The 13,017-nt window shown below is 43.8% G+C and overlaps 6 non-coding genes across 6 annotated transcripts; 4 read left to right on the top strand and 2 right to left on the bottom strand.

Annotated features, from left to right (window-relative positions):
* Positions 1 to 9,665: 9,665 nt before the first annotated feature.
* On the top strand, positions 9,666 to 9,829 carry LOC135049347 (U1 spliceosomal RNA). The gene has a single exon (XR_010241107.1). It is a non-coding gene; the product is annotated as a U1 spliceosomal RNA (small nuclear RNA).
* A 135-nt stretch (positions 9,830 to 9,964) lies between these two features.
* LOC135049479 (U1 spliceosomal RNA) lies at positions 9,965 to 10,127 on the top strand. Its single transcript, XR_010241232.1, has one exon. It is a non-coding gene; the product is annotated as a U1 spliceosomal RNA (small nuclear RNA).
* Positions 10,128 to 10,801: 674 nt separating this feature from the next.
* On the top strand, positions 10,802 to 10,965 carry LOC135049315 (U1 spliceosomal RNA). The gene has a single exon (XR_010241076.1). It is a non-coding gene; the product is annotated as a U1 spliceosomal RNA (small nuclear RNA).
* A 152-nt stretch (positions 10,966 to 11,117) lies between these two features.
* LOC135049499 (U1 spliceosomal RNA) lies at positions 11,118 to 11,280 on the top strand. The gene has a single exon (XR_010241246.1). It is a non-coding gene; the product is annotated as a U1 spliceosomal RNA (small nuclear RNA).
* An 828-nt stretch (positions 11,281 to 12,108) lies between these two features.
* LOC135049434 (U1 spliceosomal RNA) lies at positions 12,109 to 12,271 on the bottom strand. Its single transcript, XR_010241188.1, has one exon. It is a non-coding gene; the product is annotated as a U1 spliceosomal RNA (small nuclear RNA).
* Positions 12,272 to 12,423: 152 nt separating this feature from the next.
* Positions 12,424 to 12,587, bottom strand: LOC135049328 (U1 spliceosomal RNA). The gene has a single exon (XR_010241089.1). It is a non-coding gene; the product is annotated as a U1 spliceosomal RNA (small nuclear RNA).
* Positions 12,588 to 13,017: the final 430 nt, after the last annotated feature.

The following is a 13,017-nucleotide window of genomic DNA, read 5'->3' on the forward strand; positions in this document are numbered from 1 at the left end:
AGCTCTGGAGCTGTTACAGTGCCCAGCTGCTGCAAGAAATCAGCTTAAATGCTTCAGGGGATGGGGCATGGCCAACATGAGCCCCACACCAAAGGAAGGTGGAGGTGTTTAATGCGAACTAGGGGTCATCCAAGTGTCAAAGTCAAAAATATTACATAGAGAGACCATATAAACTGCACACATATAAGTCGCTATACTTGCAAATATGCGCAGCGAGCACAGCAATATATGGAAACACACGCATTTGCTCGGACATGGCACAGAGATGGATTCGGCACTTGTTTCATACAGTACATGGTTATAATAATGAACAGCACCAGACATCATGGAGATTTAGAATTGGCTAATGAATTAATGTCATGGATGTGTATCATTCGAACCGAACCAGATAAACACATCATGTTTGGTATTGAAGCAAGCAGAATGAGGTGTGGGTTAGTTTGAGGCCTGTTGTGTTGTTGTGGGACATTGCAGCGGATAGATATGATTATATGTATAAAAGCTAAGATCATATTGTTAGAACAATGGATGCTCAAGACAACCTTTTACTAAGTTTTCAGGGCTGAACCTGATTAGCATATACAAAGGAGAAAGAAAGACCCCTCCCCCAGGTACTGGTCAAACAGGAAGGTAGTGGTCAGGTGTGGCCTCAGAGAACAGATGTAATGTAGCTACACTCACAGACACACACACAGCTACCTGGCACCAAGCAGCATGGCGGCTGAATCCCCAGGACATCTTCCAAACTAAAGGCTAAGTATTGAACTTCACATGGCTAGATAAGGAAACAGACAGATTGCTTTCTGGTTTTAAATAGGTTATTGTAACTTGGTTGTGTGATTGTTGGGTGTTTGTGGATACTCTGTGAAGTCCGTGATGAATTGGAACAGTATACAATCTGTAGCATAGTATTTGTGGTATTTGTTTGCCTATGGAGATTTAAAATAGATTGTGCTGGTTAGTTATAATATATATCCTGTTAATCATAAATACCACCATGCAGTTACGTTTGTGTTAATTACATTGTGATCTGGTCTTGTGATGAATATGCTCTGGTTATTGAGATACTGAAGTTGTTTGGGATGTGAAATTATGAGATGGTTCTAGGAAGTTGGATTACATTGTGAAAGGTGATTTAGATGGTTTGGAATTGTAAAATCAGAACATATGCATTGTTTTGAGGCTTGGACATTTTGGAATAAAGTGCCATGTGTTTGGACCTGCAAATCTAAAATGGCTGCTGCTGGATGTCTTCCCCTCCCCCTTTCAGCCATGTGGTGTGGTCTTTGGAATCAAGTGGAGGTTTCTCAAAATGGAGTCTAGCTTCCATCCCATGCTGTATTCAGCATTGACTAACTGCGCAGCGATTGTCTCTCACATGTGTAGTTTTATCTGCAACCATGTTGTCTCTTATTTAATGTTATCATGAGCCATTTCTCTCTATCTCTCTCTTCTTCTCTTCCCCTTCCATTTTCCCATAAATAGTAATTGTATTGTATTGTATTTCTAGTGTAGCTATTTTGGTTAGGAAGTCTTTGTTATATTGTAGTGTATCATTTGTACTGTTATCCCCTTTTTACCAGTATATTAGATATAATACAGTTAATAGGCTTTGGACCCTAAACCAGTATCTGTGTATTTTCTATAGTGTTAAGTGTTCACTTGAGCGTCGGTGACGCTCAAGCAGCTTTGTAGTTAGTCAGGTTACACAAGGTTGCACTTACACCCTGTATCCACATTAAGGTATTCTGTGTATTTCATTGTTAAAAGGTTTAGACATAAAGGTATAGCGTTGTGAGCGTCTGCGCTGCTGGTGATCTCCTCGTGGTCTCGAGCGTCTGCTACGCCATAGCGAATCATTACGTTAGTCAACAGCCAATAACGTGTCCTGTGATCTCTGGGCCGTGAGCGAACGTGACGCTTGAGCGTCTCGCCTACGGCTGAGCGATCGTTACGCAACTAGTGTACCCTTACGGTACTTCTTAAGTAAACAGCGTACAGTGTTCTTAGACCTCATAAAGGGTTGTTTATACGACAAAAGTATTTAGTATTGTCAATTGGGGGCCGTCCAGTCCTTCACATATCTGCACTAGGTAGATCAGCAGACATTATCCATCAGCAAAGGGCGGGATCATATTCCTTGCAGTGCTGATTGGATAAGCGTCTGTTTCGCTTAGTAAAGGGTGCTGAGGGAATCCGGGACCGGAGGTAAGAACAGTACGCTATTGTCTTTGAAAATCTGGTTTTTATTTCAATTTGGTGCCAACTACACACTCAGGCCTAGAATAACTTTAGGAGTTTTGAATGATGACTTTCTTTGTGACAAGAGGCCGCATGGTCTGTCCACCATTTTGTGTGACCCTCATGGAGGTGGAAGGGGGAGGAGCAGCGGCCATTTTGGGAAGGTCAATTTTTTTTTTTTTTCTGAGCGGCTGGTTTTCAGTTGACTCAGGAAACAATCAGCCATCCACTGTCAAAAAGAAATCATCATTTAATGAGTTTTTTTTTAATGCATTTATTTAATCTATATCATAGTCAATCATAGGTAATAGTGATTGGTACTTATATGTAATATCTATATGCGTGTGCTTACATCAATGTATGTTATTAGATTAAATTTAGAATTGCATTTTCATCTGTGTAAGTTTCACATCTCACCTTCCTGTTTGCCATTTGCATTGATAACGTGCTGAGAAAAAACAAGCACACAGCATAGAAGATACTGTGTGGTGTTTGGTAAGCGTTTATATAGTGAAATATCGCTTATAGTAAGGCGATACAGAAGCCACAAGACAATAGCACACATTTGTTCAGTTTCCAAAATTTAGTTTAAATACCTTACTTTACTGTAACGCCTCTGGGGAGAGCTATCAGACTACGGGAAATGATTTTTCTGATCAGAAAACTATAAGAATGATAGTGGGTTGAAAACGGTATGAGTGTATTGAATCCCGCTTTGTGGACTTTGTGATCTATGTGATAAAACGGTATTGAATTCCGCTTTGTGGACTTTGTGATCTGTGTGATCTATGTGGAACGTGATGAGCACGATCTGAGTGAAAACGTGCAACAGAGTGTGATAAAGTTTTCGTTGTATTACGCTCTGGCTGTTTTGGAGCACAGTAGGGAGACTCCAATGATCCTACCATTTATGGGCAACAAGTGTCTATAAGTGGTACGATTGGACCGCACGGTTGTATGTGTGACCAATAACGCAACGTGATATGAGGTCGTATATCCATGCGTAAATCTTGCCCTCATACGTGTTGTAGGGAGCACATGCAAGCGTGATTTGTGTAAAGAAAAAGGAAGGGAATTTTCTCAGGAAAATCTCTAGAGATAGGGCCTGCAACGGCTACACGTGTCTGCTAGAAGGCGGAACGGGGATACCCGGAGCAGAAGAAGTTCAGTGGAAGAGCTTTAAGGATTTCCAACGAAGTTCTGTGTTTGGTGCATTTTAGGAAGTTTTTCTGTGTTTAAAAAGGTCCACAATGGCAGCCAAGTGCACAACACAGAGACGGTCGGAGGTCAGGATTCAGACTCCAGAGGCTTGCAGACCCCGAGGGTCTGCTCGGTTAGTAATGTGGGGGAAATATGGTCCCCACACTGAGACCTTTTGTGATGAATGGACACGAATGACTGCGGGGGATAAGGCACCATTTCCCGGGATAGGTAGTTTTGACTTAGAGGTGTTGCATAATTTAAGGCAAAGGATCAGTCTCATAAAATCCTGGAAACAACGAGTTAAACATGATGATTGTTTGCAGTTATGGCAACAGGAAAGTGAAATGCAAAGAAATGTAACTTACATATCTAACTTTCATCTTGAGAGGAGAGACATGGCATTGAAGAGGATTATGGTTGCAGAGAAATGGCACAATGTTGTACGATAAAAATGCACTTAGTAACTGTATTAAGAATGAAAGTGTTAAATGTAATAATGTTTATGAAAATTAAAGTGTAAAAATTACAAATGTTAACCTGTGCAAGTCGCACCCCATGTTAAACTTCCCTCAGGATTACCAACAAGAAAGTGAGCCCAGAACGATGTCGGCACCTCTTAAAGAAGCCATCCTACAAGACATCCAGGTGGACGCGACCAAATTGGTAAAGGCAATAATCAAACCCCCTAACGGAGGGTCAGGTGAGGTCGTGTCCACAGGTACGTACAATGTTTTATATCACGCACAAACAAATGTACCCCATATTGTAAGACCAAAACAAGGTGATGTGATTGAGTTTAGTCCTGTCAGGGTGATCACAGTCCCCAATGGGAAGACTGATGATCAGGGAACCATTCCCGTCAAGGACAGTGCAATGCGCCATCCCTGGTCCCGGACAGAATTGAGATCAATCATGTCTGATTACCCAGATCCTAGGAAAGATCTAACTGTATGATCAAAGATTCACAGAAGGCATACCAACTCCCTAGACAACGACATAATCATGGTATCCAAGGAATCAGGTAGGTACAGGGAAAGCGGTTGATGGTGATGAGCATCCAAGCGTTTGAGGAGGCATCAAATCAACCAAAACCCCAGGCCATTGGCACATGGAGGAACTTAAGGATTTGTGATCTGTGCAAAAGAGAAGGGCATTATGCCAGTAACTGCAACAGCCCACATAAAATCAGACCCCCTAGACATGAAAATGAGCAAAAGTTATGACACACCAAATTACAAGCAGGGATCACATAGGAAGAATTTTGAGCCACACCCATGATAGGTAGTCAAGAAAGGTGATCATACGACTGATGGTAAGCCTGAGGTAACGGTTAATAAATTGGGAGGTCATTCACTGAAGACACAGGAATGACCAGGTGAAACGTTGTAAATGTATCTGTGAAATGTTTTTTTTTTTCTCTCTCTCTCTATCCCCATCTCTGACGAGTATTGGTAAGAATTCACACATTGCATATCCACTTGGTCCTTGCAGAAGTCTACCAAACCCCAGCATGACCTCCGCCACAATGTATTTCTGGCCAGATACAGACAGTGGAGTAATGCAGGTGCTGGTGGGGAGGGACTGCTCAAGGAGACCATTAGACACGTAGATATGACAGCCTGATAATCTGACAATGTTTTTCTAATGCTAACAATGTTTTCTTAATGTTGACAATGTTTTAAAAATGCTTTGTTTCTCTTTTCCTATTGATGGTTAATGTCGAGTTATGTAATATATATATGCATATGAATTGTTCTCTATCTCTTGTTTTTTTTTTTTTTTTTCCTCTCTCTTCTCACTCATGTTTTCATGGTTTAAAGATGGTATGTCACCCCTCAGTTGGACCAATGGTAATGCCAGATTTTTTCTCCTTACAGAAAGATCGCCGGTTAGGAAGGAATATTGCATCACCAGAATGTTCGTTTGGAAGACTGAGAGATAGCACCTTTGAGAGGACAGCAGAACAAGAAGAACAACAAGACGAGAGAACTTATTATCGTAACAAGTTCTCTCCCCCTCAAACTGATTTCTTATACCCCCTTTACAAATTTCTTCTTTTCTCCTCCTGTAAGATGGACTTGCCCCAAGAGACTGTGATATGGATTTTCCTGTTGACCATGATGTTGACCAGAGCAGTCTGTTTCGGTGAGAGTACCAGTGAGGTCGAGAAAGGATCCAGAAAGGTCCTGATGACTGAGACGGAGGTGTAAATTTCCAATAGCAACCCAATCACCAAGCAAAGGCGAGTACCGGGCACGATCTAACAACCATGTTATTTGTAAACAATTGTGAAGGATTGTTAGTTCAAAAAGAAAACTGTATCTGTAGGCTCTGTGACAATGGTTGAGGATGGATGCATAAAGAAATGCCAATCCAGTTTTAATATCCATATGGACCGGCATCCATTGAGTGACTATCACTCCTTAGTGGGTAGTGTGTTAAATAAAACAGATTGTTGGGTATGCTCTCAAGTACCTCAGGGTCATAGTAAATCAGGGCTAGTACCATTTCCTTTAACGGTAGGGGAGGTACTTGAGCTAAAGGGTGGGAGACCGGTGGACAGGAGGTTTAATATCTCCAGCCCTCCTAGTTTGAAGCTCCACCAATACCATGTGGATAGGTCCCTATTATGTTTTAACATCTCCAATCCCCGAAAGCCGGGAAATTGGGAAGTGTCATGGAGCAACCAAACCATGACCTTTTCGCATAGAGCAGATAGAATGCCTACAGATACAGAGCTTGTACGCCACATAGCCAGTAGAGGAAAATCTTTCCGGTATAGGTATACCTTAGGAAATAGGATTACGAGAGTTGGAGAAGTATCACCAGGATACTGTGCACATATCGTACAAACTGATACGTGTACTAAACAGATGGGAGAGTTAGGGTTAGGAGAGTTCACATGGAAAATGTGTAACATGGTAATGACATATTCCGTCCCATATGTTCTCCCCGATGATGCATATTTCATATGCGGGAGAAAGGCGTATGAGCGGCTTGCCCCAAACTCTGAAGGATTGTGTTGTATTGGAAAAGTACTACCTGAGGTAATGAGTCTAAGGAGTGAGGAAACTGTAATTAACCTGGATTTGGTATATGACCCAATGATAGAAACCATGATGTGATGAAAATGCGATTATACGGTCCGTTTCTTTCACCTGTTTTTCTGCTTTTCTCCAAGATACAAAGACCCCTTGGACGAGGAAGTTAACGAGACGCTATACAGACAACAGACAAGAACCAAAGATGAAGTTTTGACGACCTATGATATGGACACTTGATGAACTTTGCCATGGATCCCCAGTTTCCCTAGTATTTTAAACTCACGCTAGCCCAACATTTTTTGTAAATCTGATGGCACTGACAAAGCTATTTGCTCATGCCCAAAGAGCAATACAGCGCAAAGAAGACGACTCTCAACAGATACCGAACAAAACTTCAACAACAGATGTACATTTCCCTGACATAGAATATCATTGCATTTTCCATAAGTGTTCTTTATCTTCATCTCTACAACCCTCAGGTAATGACACACATAGTCGATAGGGAATACAGGCACAGATATCAGCAACCACATACCTCCCCCATTCATGTATCATCAACTAAAATGTGCTCCCCCATTTTGTTACAACCACAGCCGAAATGAGCTCGGTAAAGTTTGACAGCCCATCCACAGACCCTTAGTACGGGATAAGAAGGAATTCAAATGTATACTTCGCAATACCTCGAAGCTTGATGTACAACACGTACGGCACGATGATACATGACCCCCCAAACATGGATTCATACACACATGCTTCTGCTATCTCACTAGGTCATACCCTCTTCACACCTTCTCCTCTCTCCTCCCTTACCCAACCATGGAAATGTATTAACCCCTGACATATATTTTTCTCTTTTTGAAATGTTTTAGGAAGTGGCAGTTATTGGTGACTGCCAAAGGGTGGACTGTCAAAGTCAAAAATATTACATAGAGAGACCATATAAACTGCACACATATAAGTCGCTATACTTGCAAATATGCGCAGCGAGCACAGCAATATATGGAAACACACGCATTTGCTCGGACATGGCACATAGATGGATTCGGCACTTGTTTCATACAGTACATGGTTATAATAATGAACAGCACCAGACATCATGGAGATTTAGAATTGGCTAATGAATTAATGTCATGGATGTGTATCATTCGAACCGAACCAGATAAACACATCATGTTTGGTATTGAAGCAAGCAGAATGAGGTGTGGGTTAGTTTGAGGCCTGTTGTGTTGTTGTGGGACATTGCAGCGGATAGATATGATTATATGTATAAAAGCTAAGATCATATTGTTAGAACAATGGATGCTCAAGACAACCTTTTACTAAGTTTTCAGGGCTGAACCTGATTAGCATATACAAAGGAGAAAGAAAGACCCCTCCCCCAGGTACTGGTCAAACAGGAAGGTAGTGGTCAGGTGTGGCCTCAGAGAACAGATGTAATGTAGCTACACTCACAGACACACACACAGCTACCTGGCACCAAGCAGCATGGCGGCTGAATCCCCAGGACATCTTCCAAACTAAAGGCTAAGTATTGAACTTCACATGGCTAGATAAGGAAACAGACAGATTGCTTTCTGGTTTTAAATAGGATATTGTAACTTGGTTGTGTGATTGTTGGGTGTTTGTGGATACTCTGTGAAGTCCGTGATGAATTGGAACAGTATACAATCTGTAGCATAGTATTTGTGGTATTTGTTTGCCTATGGAGATTTAAAATAGATTGTGCTGGTTAGTTATAATATATATCCTGTTAATCATAAATACCACCATGCAGTTACGTTTGTGTTAATTACATTGTGATCTGGTCTTGTGATGAATATGCTCTGGTTATTGAGATACTGAAGTTGTTTGGGATGTGAAATTATGAGATGGTTCTAGGAAGTTGGATTACATTGTGAAAGGTGATTTAGATGGTTTGGAATTGTAAAATCAGAACATATGCATTGTTTTGAGGCTTGGACATTTTGGAATAAAGTGCCATGTGTTTGGACCTGCAAATCTAAAATGGCTGCTGCTGGATGTCTTCCCCTCCCCCTTTCAGCCATGTGGTGTTGTCTTTGGAATCAAGTGGAGGTTTCTCAAAATGGAGTCTAGCTTCCATCCCATGCTGTATTCAGCATTGACTAACTGCGCAGCGATTGTCTCTCACATGTGTAGTTTTATCTGCAACCATGTTGTCTCTTATTTAATGTTATCATGAGCCATTTCTCTCTATCTCTCTCTTCTTCTCTTCCCCTTCCATTTTCCCATAAATAGTAATTGTATTGTATTGTATTTCTAGTGTAGCTATTTTGGTTAGGAAGTCTTTGTTATATTGTAGTGTATCATTTGTACTGTTATCCCCTTTTTACCAGTATATTAGATATAATACAGTTAATAGGCTTTGGACCCTAAACCAGTATCTGTGTATTTTCTATAGTGTTAAGTGTTCACTTGAGCGTCGGTGACGCTCAAGCAGCTTTGTAGTTAGTCAGGTTACACAAGGTTGCACTTACACCCTGTATCCACATTAAGGTATTCTGTGTATTTCATTGTTAAAAGGTTTAGACATAAAGGTATAGCGTTGTGAGCGTCTGCGCTGCTGGTGATCTCCTCGTGGTCTCGAGCGTCTGCTACGCCATAGCGAATCATTACGTTAGTCAACAGCCAATAACGTGTCCTGTGATCTCTGGGCCGTGAGCGAACGTGACGCTTGAGCGTCTCGCCTACGGCTGAGCGATCGTTACGCAACTAGTGTACCCTTACGGTACTTCTTAAGTAAACAGCGTACAGTGTTCTTAGACCTCATAAAGGGTTGTTTATACGACAAAAGTATTTAGTATTGTCACAAGCACCGCAAAAAGCCGCCATGCCCTGCACGCCCCTTTTCTCTTTTCATATGCAGATGAGGGTTGAAGCCAACTTTGACCCACTGCTTGGATGACATCACCGTATGCAAATCCGTCTTCTGCAGAACTTCCCCCAGGAATGCTTGCACTAGTTGTTGCATTTGGTTTGTTGTTTGGGGGTGCTTCAGTATTAGGCAGCCTTCTGCCCTCCCATGTTCATCTGAAAATATGTGTTCTCCCTGCAGTTGTTGTCCCCAGATGAGAGTTCCCTTGTGCTGCCTCAGTTGAATCTCCTTAACTTGACAGAGATGTGCCTGAGCAGCGGCCCACCCCAGCTCTATCCCAAATCATACTTATTTTGCATAGGACATACCATGGTCATGAAGATTATTCTCCCAGGGTGAGGTTCATTCATTGCATTCTGGGTATGCTGACCCCTGTGATTTCCCCAAATGTGGGAAACTCGACTGCTTTATTTGTGGTAGTGGGGGACTGTGTTTGTGTTTTCCTCTGGTCAGCTCTGGTAAAAGTCAGATTTCTTTGTTTCAGATCTTCTTTTGAGAGTTCCCTTGTGCTGCCTCAGTTGGATCTCCTTCACTTGACAGGGGGGTGCCCGAGCAGAGACCCTCCCCAGCTCTAGCCCAACTCCTACTTACCTGCCAGGTGAGATACTATGATCATGATGGTGCTTCTCCCAGGGCAAGGCTCACCCATTGCACTCTGGGTGTGCTGCCCCTGCGATTTCCCCAAATGTGGGAAACTTGACTGCATAATTTGTGTTTCCCCTGGTCGGCTCTCGTATAATTCAGATCTCTTTGTCTCAGGTCTCTCTCCAGCCTAGTTTGCTGTCTGTTTCCACTTCTCTTTTCTTCAGCCGCTCCCTTCTATAACCTTGTGCACTATCCTGACTTCTCCTCCCGTCTGCTTACTTTGTGCCTTCCAATGCACAATGCAAACTACAGGTAGTGCTGCAGGGCCCACACCCTTTTACTTGCCTTACAGAGCAGCTCTGGAGCTGTTACAGTGCCCAGCTGCTGCAAGAAATCTGCTTGAATGCTTCAGGGGATGGGGCATGGCCAACATGAGCCCCACACCAAAAGAGGGTGGAGGTGTTTAATGCGAACTAGGGGTCATCCAAGCACCGCAAAAGGCCGCCATGCCCTGCACGCCCCTTTTCTCTTTTCATATGCAGACGAGGGTTGAAGCCAACTTTGACCCACTGCTTGGATGACATCACCATATGCAAATCCATCTGCGGCAGGCCTTCCCCCAGGAATGCTTGCACTAGTTGTTGCATTTGGTTTGTTGTTTGGGGGTGCTTCAGTATTAGGCAGCCTTCTGCCCTCCCATGTTCATCTGAAAATATATGTTCTCCCTGCAGTTGTTGTCCCCAGATGAGAGTTCCCTTGTGTTGCCTCAGTTAAATCTCCTTTACTTGACAGAGATGTGCATGAGCAGCGGCCCTCCCCAGCCCTATTCCAAATCATACTTATTTTGCATAGGAGATACCATGGTCATGAAGATTTTTCTCCCAGGGTGAGGTTTATTCATTGCATTTTGGGTATACTGACCCCTGTGATTTCCCCAAATGTGGGAAACTTGACTGCATTATTTGTGGTAGTGGGAGGCTGTGTTTGTGATTTCTTCTGGTCAGCTCTGGTAAAAGTCAGATTTCTTTGTCTCAGATTTTCCTTTAGCCTTGTTCTTCTTTCGAGAGTTCCCTTGTGCTGCCTCAGTTGGATCTCCTTCACTTTACAGGGGGGTACCCGAGCAGCGACCCTCCCCAGCTCTAGCCCAACTCCTACTTACCTGCCAGGTGAGATACTATGATCATGAAGGTGCTTCTCCCAGGGCAAGGCTCACCCATTGTACTCTGGGTGTGCTGCTCCTGCGATTTCCCCAAATGTGGGAAACTTGACTGCATAATTTGTGTTTCCCCTGGTCGGCTCTCGTATAATTCAGATCTCTTTGTCTCAGGTCTCTCTCCAGCCTAGTTTGCTGTCTGTTTCCACTTCTCTTTTCTTCAGCCGCTCCCTTCTATACCCTTGTGCACTATCCTGACTTCTCCTCCCGTCTGCTTACTTTGTGCCTTCCAATGCACAATGCAAACTACAGGTAGTGCTGCAGGGCCCACACCCTTTTACTTGCCTTACAGAGCAGCTCTGGAGCTGTTACAGTGGCCAGCTGCTGCAAGAAATCAGCTTGAATGCTTCAGGGGCTGGGGCATAGCCAACATGAGCCCCACACCGAAGGAGGGTGGAGGTGTTTAATGCAAACTAGGGGTCAGTCAAGCGCCGCAAAAGGCCACCATGCCCTGCACGCCCCTTTTCTGTTTTTATATGCAGACGAGGGTTGAAGCCACCTTTGACCCACTGCTTGGATGACATCACCATATGCAAATCCATCTGCGGCAGGCCTTCCCCCAGGAATGCTTGCACTAGTTGTTGCATTTGGTTTGTTGTTTGGGGGTGCTTCAGTATTAGGCAGCCTTCTGCTCCACCCTCCTTTGGTGTGGGGCTCATGTTGGCCATGTCCCATCCCCTGAAGCATTCAAGCAGATTTCTTGCAGCAGCTGGGCACTGTAACAGCTCCAGAGACGCTCTGTAAGGCAAGTAAAAGGGTGTGGGCCCTGCAGCACTACCTGTAGTTTGCATTGTGCATTGGAAGGCACAAAGTAAGCAGACGGGAGGAGAAGTCAGGATAGTGCACAAGGGTATAGAAGGGAGCGGCTGAAGAAAAGAGAAGTGGAAACAGACAGCAAACTAGGCTGGAGAGAGATCTGAGACAAAGAGATCTGAATTATACGAGAGCCGACCAGGGGAAACACAAATTATGCAGTCAAGTTTCCCACATTTGGGGAAATCGCAGGGGCAGCACACCCAGAGTGCAATGGGTGAGCCTTGCCCTGGGAGAAGCACCTTCATGATCATAGTATCTCACCTGGCAGGTAAGTAGGAGTTGGGCTAGAGCTAGGGAGGGTCGCTGCTCGGGCACCCCCCTGTTAAGTGAAGGAGATCCAACTGAGGCAGCACAAGGGAACTCTCGAAAGAAGAACAAGGCTAAAGGAAAATCTGAAACAAAGAAATCTGACTTTTACCAGAGCTGACCAGAAGAAATCACAAACACAGCCTCCCACTACCACAAATAATGCAGTCGAGTTTCCCACATTTGGGGAAATCACAGGGGTCAGCATACCCAAAATGCAATGAATGAACCTCACCCTGGGAGAAAAATCTTCATGACCATGGTATCTCCTATGCAAAATAAGTATGATTTGGAAGAGGGCTGGGGAGGGCCGCTGCTCATGCACATCTCTGTCAAGTAAAGGAGATTCAACTGAGGCAGCACAAGGGAACTCTCATCTTGGGACAACAACTGCAGGGAGAACATATATTTTCAGATGAACATGGGAGGGCAGAAGGCTGCCTAATACTGAAGCACCCCCAAACAACAAACCAAATGCAACAACTAGTGCAAGCATTCCTGGGGGAAGGCCTGCCGCAGATGGATTTGCATATGGTGATGTCATCCAAGCAGTTGGTCAAAGTTGGCTTCAACCCTCGTCTGCATATGAAAAGAGAAAAGGGGCGTGCAGGGCATGGTGGCCTTTTGCGGCGCTTGGCTGACCCCTAGTTTGCATTAAACACCTCCACCCTCCTTTGGTGTGGGGCTCATGTTGGCTATGCCCCAGCCCCTGAAGC

The sequence above is a fragment of the Pseudophryne corroboree genome, unplaced genomic scaffold (assembly GCF_028390025.1).
Source record: "Pseudophryne corroboree isolate aPseCor3 unplaced genomic scaffold, aPseCor3.hap2 scaffold_99, whole genome shotgun sequence".
NCBI lineage: Eukaryota > Metazoa > Chordata > Amphibia > Anura > Myobatrachidae > Pseudophryne > Pseudophryne corroboree.